Consider the following 5,860-nt stretch of genomic DNA (forward strand, 5'->3'; position numbering starts at 1 on the left):
GGTCCAAGTCCAGTAACATATGTTTATTCTTTTTCTTTAATGTAAACTCTATGCCAAAGTGGGGCTCAAACTTGCAACCCTGAGATCAAGAGTCGCATGCTCGGGGCTCCTGGGTGGCTGTCAGTTGAGTGCTGGACTCTTGATTCTGGTTCAGGTCATGATCTAACGGTTCTTGGGTTTGAGCCCTGCATCAGGCTCTGTGCTGCCAATGCAGAGCCTGCTTGGGATTCTCTCTCTCTCTCCTTTTCTCTCTACCCCTCCACTGCTCTCTCTCGCTCTCTCTCAAAATACATAAAAAGCAACTTTAAAAAAGAGTCATTTGCTCTATAGATTGAGCCAGCCAGAGGCCTCCATATGTTTATTCTTTCAAAATTCTAGTGATAAGTAATGATGTGTGGAATTTGAGAAACTTAACAGAAGACCATGGGGGAAGGGAAGGGGGAAAAATACTTTCAGCAGAGAGGGAGGGAGGCAAACCATAAGAGACTCTTAAATACATAACAATAAATAAAAGAACAACTGAGGGTAGATGGAGGGTGCAGGGGAGGGGCGGAATGGGGGATGAGCATTGAGGAGGGCACTGGTTGAGAGATGAGCATTGGGTGTTGTATGTAAGCAAAGAATCACGGGAATGTACTCCCAAAGCCCAGAGCACACTGTACAACTGCGTGTTAGCTAACTTGAAAATAAATTATATTTTAAAAATAAAATAAAATACACGAATAAATAAAGAAAAATTCTAGTAAGGAGTAAAATGTTAAGGAAGAAAAAACAAAACAAAAATCAGCAACAACGGTCTCTCTCCACCAAACCAGATGTTGGCAACCATACTTCCCTCCCTTTCCTGAGGCATACACACTGTCACTCTCTCTCTTACAAGAGTGAGGTTTTATACATGCTGTTTTTGTCACAGACACCTTTATTCACACTTTTTTTGCCCCCGCTCCTAAATATAATTAACAGCCTGATAGGCGGCTTCCTACACTTTTTGTTATATTCTGTACAAACGTATTCATACACATTCAGGACGTTTTTATTTGTTTTACAAAAACGGGATCACATTGTATATATTTCTCAGCAACACGTCTTTCCTACTTAATACTTTAAGGAATCCAAGTCAGCTGGTATAGACCTACTTCTTCCTTTTCAATGGCTAATATTCAGCGATGTGGAGATGCCAGATTTCTATGCCATTAAGCGTTGATGGGCATGGATTTGCTTTCCTTGTTTTCCACTACTGTAAACGGAGCTATGACCAATATCCTCGGACATACATAGGAGCGTGTTTGTTTCGGTGTGCCATTCACTTAAACTCTTCTGTACCGCTTGAATTGTTACCATAAACAGCTATCGATTTATTTAAAACAAAACGAAATGTATCACTGCACAGACCTTCCTGCGTACTCTACTCAATGCCCCATGAATTATGAGTTTTTCCAGTCTATAAGCATGATTTCCCTCTAATCGTTTCACATCGTTCGTTCCCCAGCCTCGGGGACTTTTCTCACACACGTGTGCCCCTTGGTGGATGTTCTCTTGATGTAGCTCTTCCCTGTCCGGCATCCTGTCCTTCCTTGGTCCCCTTGGGCTCTCCTTGACCAGGGGGGTACATCACCCTCCACTTCAGTTCTCTTCTATATGTCGTAGCCTAGCGATTCTAGGGCTCCCTTGTTCGCTTCCCATCTTCCTGGGCTCATGGTCCTTCGTTGTCTAACATTCTGTGCCTGAAAAAAAAAAAACAGTATTTCATGTGTCTTTGTCTGTTTGTATTTACTGCTTCGTGCAGGAAGGTAAATCTGGAACCTGTTGTCTCAACATGGCTCCAGGCACATAAATACCCCAGTATTTTCTCAGCCAGCAAAATGGAGGCCAAGAGCAGCCATTTGGCTTGTCCAAGTTCCTGCTAGAAAATGGAAGAACCATTAGTGAGATCAAGCCCCGAGTCAGGCTTTGTGCTGACAGTGCAGATCCTGCTTGGGATTCTTTTTTTTTATGTTTTTATTTTATTTTTGAGAGAGAGAGAAAGAGAGACAGCATGAGTGGGGGAGGAACAGAGAGAGAGAGGGAGACACTGAATCCAAAGCAGGCTCCAGGCTCTGAGCTGTCAGCACAGACCCTGACACTGGGCTCGAACCCACAAACCACGAGATTATGACCTCAGCTGACATTGGATGCTTAACCAACAGAGCCACTCAGGCACCTTGGGATTCTTATTCCTTCTCTCTGTGTGTCTCTTTCTGTCTCTCTCTCTCTCCCTCCCTCTCTCTCTCTCTGCCCCTACCCAGCTCACGTTCTCTCTCTCTCAAAGTAAATAGTTAAAAAAAATAAAAAAAGAAAAGAAAACGGAGGAACCAGAACTAGAACCGAGATCTCCTGATCTCTCATCTGAAGTTAGGACAGAACTGCTTCTTGTTCACGAAGTCATGGGATGGCTTGACAAAGGAAGGTTCATTTACCAGCCACAGACCAAGTGAATGGACGTGACCTGAGGTTCTCTGCAAGGGTCAGAACAGCCTGCCCCACCCATCTCTAATAAATCAGCAAATATTTACTGCACATCTATGTGCAATGCTCCATGTGAGACATTGCTGGGGACAGAGGGGCAGATGCCACTATCTCTGGTCACAAGGCTCCAGTCCAGTTGGGAGAAGGACTGCATGTGAAGCATTTCTTTGTTTATACTTTCATATATTGACTCAATTCTACAGCAGAGGACGGAAAACTGGGATTCAAAGGATGGGCATCAGGGGCACCTGGGGGGCTCAGTTTGTTAAGAGTCTGACTTTGGCTCAGGTCATGAACTCAGAGTTCATGGTTTAGAGCCCCGCATCAGGCTCCGAGTTGACAGTTCGGAGCCTGCTTGAGATTCTCTGTCTCCCCCTCTCTCTGCCCCTCCCCTGCTCATTCTCTCTCTCAAAATAAATAGACATTAAAAAAAGATTGTGAGGCACCTGGTGGCTCAGTCGGTTGAGCATCCAATTTCGGCTCAGGTCATGATCTCATGGTTCATGGGTTCAAGCCATGTCGGGCTCTGTGCTGACAGCTAGCGCCGACCCTGGAGCCTGCTTCAGATTCTGTGTATCTCTCTCTCTCTCTGACCCTCTCCTGCTCATGCTGGACTCTATGCCTCTCAAAAATAAATAAAACAAAGGCGGCTGGGTGGCTCAGTGGGTTGAGCGACTGACTTCAGCTCAGGTCATGATCCCGTGGTTTGCAGGTTCGGGCCCCACGTCGGGCCTGTGCTGATAACTTAGAGCCTGGAGCCTGCTTCAGATTCTGTGTCTCCTTCTCTCTCTGCCCCTCCCGCGTTCATGCTCTGTCTCTGTCTCTCAACAAGAAATAAATGTAAAAAAATTTTTTTTAAATAAATAAAACATTTTTTTTAAAAAAAGGACGGGCATCAGGGGAGTCTGGGTGTCTCAGTCAGTTAAGCATCTGACTCTTGATTTCCACTCAGGTCATGATCTCACAGTCCATGGGCTGGAGCCCCACGTTGGGCTCACCACTGACAGTGCAGAGCCTGCTTGAGATTCTCTCCCCCTCTCTGCTCCTCCTCTGCTCTCTCTCTCTAAAAATAAACAAATAAATATTTATTAAAAAGGGAAACAATGGGCACCGTGCCCTGACTGAGGAGGACAGTAAGGCAGGACATTGTCTCCACGTGGCCCTTGTTAAAATTCACTCACAACCTCGGAGGGTCCTTGGCTCTAAGAAAAGCCTGAGCCTTGGGCTACGGAAAGGAAGCAGGTGTTGCTCCTGGCCAGAGGGCAGATCTAGATGACCTTCCGTGTGACGGAAGTCCTCTAGGCAGGAAGAAGGTACCAAATAGGACACTCCCATTTCCTACTACACCCTATGACCAGGCCTCCATCCTTACTTAGCAGAAAAGCTTCTGGGTAGACGGTTTTCATATGGAATCAGAATATTCCTGCTTTCATTACTTCCTGTCTCTGTGCATCTCTTTTTTTTTTTTTTTTGCAAAACTTTCAACAAGACCTTCGTTATTCACTTTCGAGAAAATACTGCGTTATTTTTCTTAGACTTTTTAAAAAATTTCAATCCATGGTAGCTAACATACAGTGTAAGAGTGCTTTTAGGAGTAGAATATAGTGATTCATCACTTACATATGACACCCGGTGCTCTTCCCAACAAATGCCCTCCTTAATGCCCATCCCCCATCTAGCCATCCCCCCACCACCTCCCCTCCGGCAACCTTCAGTTTGTTCTCTGTATTTAAGGATCTCTCAGGTGGTGGGTGGAGGGGCGCGCGGGTGGGTTAGTCGGTTAAGCATCAGACTCATGGTTTGTGGGATTGAGCCCCACCTCGGACAAACACTCTAAACTCTAGTCATTCAACCCTTTGCTGGGCATAGATTCAGGGCCTACCGTCTGCCTGGAGTTGTGTTAGTGGGCGGGGCCTCACAGGTGCTTGGGAGCCACAGCCTGTCGCAGTTGACGGTCTAGAAGGAAAGACAGATCTTTGGATGACGACAGAAGATGGCCAGTTCTACAACGAGATGAGCGCTTTGTGCTATTACACGGGTGAGAGAATTATTAGAGGGGCCGGGGGAGGCGAGGGAGGCGGGTTGGGCCCTGGGAGGGTGCTCGACAAGAGCCATTTCAGCCGGGTCCTGAGGGATCACTGGGAGTTTGTTTACCTGACAGTACGGAGGGGGAGGGGGAGGCCACTGCAGATGAACGCAGCAGCCCGAACAGTGGCAGCGATGGGTGTGTGTGTGTGTGTGTGTGTGTGTGTGTGTGTACCCATCCGGGGAATGAAGTGAAATGGCTGGAGGAGAGCACGGGGTGGGTGGGCAGATAGGTCTGGAAAGCAGATTGGGGCCATGGAAACCACACAGTAAGGGGTTTTCCCTTTACCCTGAAAAGTGGATCTTCTGCCTCGCAGACAGAGGCTGCTTTCTGCCCCCATTCTCACCCCCACTTGCCCCGGCAGTGCCCTCCCTTCGTCTGCACCTCCTACGCAAACTCGGCACCTTTCTCGGTGAAGTCGTCATTGACACAGCCGCCGATCTCTTGGGGGGCTCCCAGCACAGCAGGGCTATGTTGTGCCCGTTGCTTGTTGATCCCTGAGACCCGCAGGTGCTGAAAGCGAGCCTCCCCTCCGTCACTCCTGTGCCTTCCCGGCTTTGCCCAAGACCTCTGGGAGTCAGGCCCTCCCAGACGCATATGGCATTGGTGTTCTGATGTATATGCCAAGGCTCTGGTTCCCACTCAATACGTGTTTCTCACTAATTCTTTTTGTTTTGGAAAATACAATTATTTGCACTGAAGTATGTTACTCATATTAACATGTGATAAATTTGTTATTTTCTCATGCCCCAGTTTTAATTTTGAGTACAGTAAGTATCAATAGACATAACTCACCTAAACAAAAGTTCTTAAGGTGGCTGTACCTATGATTTTTATATGTGTAAAGAAGTCTCAAGGCGCCTGGATGACGCACTCGGTTAAGCTTCCAACTCTTGATGTTGGTTCGGGTCATGATCTCACAGTTTGTGGGTTCAAGCCCAACATAGAGTTCTGCGTTGATGGCGTGGAGCCTGCTTGGGATTCTGTCTCTCCTTTTGTCTGCCCCAGCCCTGCTTGTGCGCTCGCTCTCTCTCTCTCTGTCTCTCTCTCTCTCTCTCTCTCAGTCCTCAGACCAGAAAGTTTGAGAACTACTATACAGCAATGTAAATGAGCAAACACTGCTACTCACAACACTTATAAATTTCACAGATGCAGAGCAAAAAAGCCAGGCACAAAAGTCCCAGAACAGGAAAAGCTAATTGATGATGTTAGAAATCAGGATGCAGGCGCCTGGGCGGCTCCAACTCCTGATTTTGGCTCAGGTCACCA

At 47.0% G+C, this 5,860-nt stretch overlaps 1 long non-coding RNA gene across 1 annotated transcript; it reads right to left on the reverse strand.

Annotated features, from left to right (window-relative positions):
• Positions 1 to 1,015: 1,015 nt before the first annotated feature.
• Positions 1,016 to 4,506, reverse strand: LOC115284070. Its single transcript, XR_003905110.1, has 2 exons — positions 4,388 to 4,506; positions 1,016 to 1,724 (listed from the first exon to the last, which is right to left on the reverse strand). It is a non-coding gene; the product is annotated as an uncharacterized LOC115284070 (long non-coding RNA).
• Between the last annotated feature and the right edge of the window lie 1,354 nt (positions 4,507 to 5,860).

This window comes from Suricata suricatta, chromosome X (assembly GCF_006229205.1).
Source record: "Suricata suricatta isolate VVHF042 chromosome X, meerkat_22Aug2017_6uvM2_HiC, whole genome shotgun sequence".
Classification (NCBI taxonomy): domain Eukaryota; kingdom Metazoa; phylum Chordata; class Mammalia; order Carnivora; family Herpestidae; genus Suricata; species Suricata suricatta.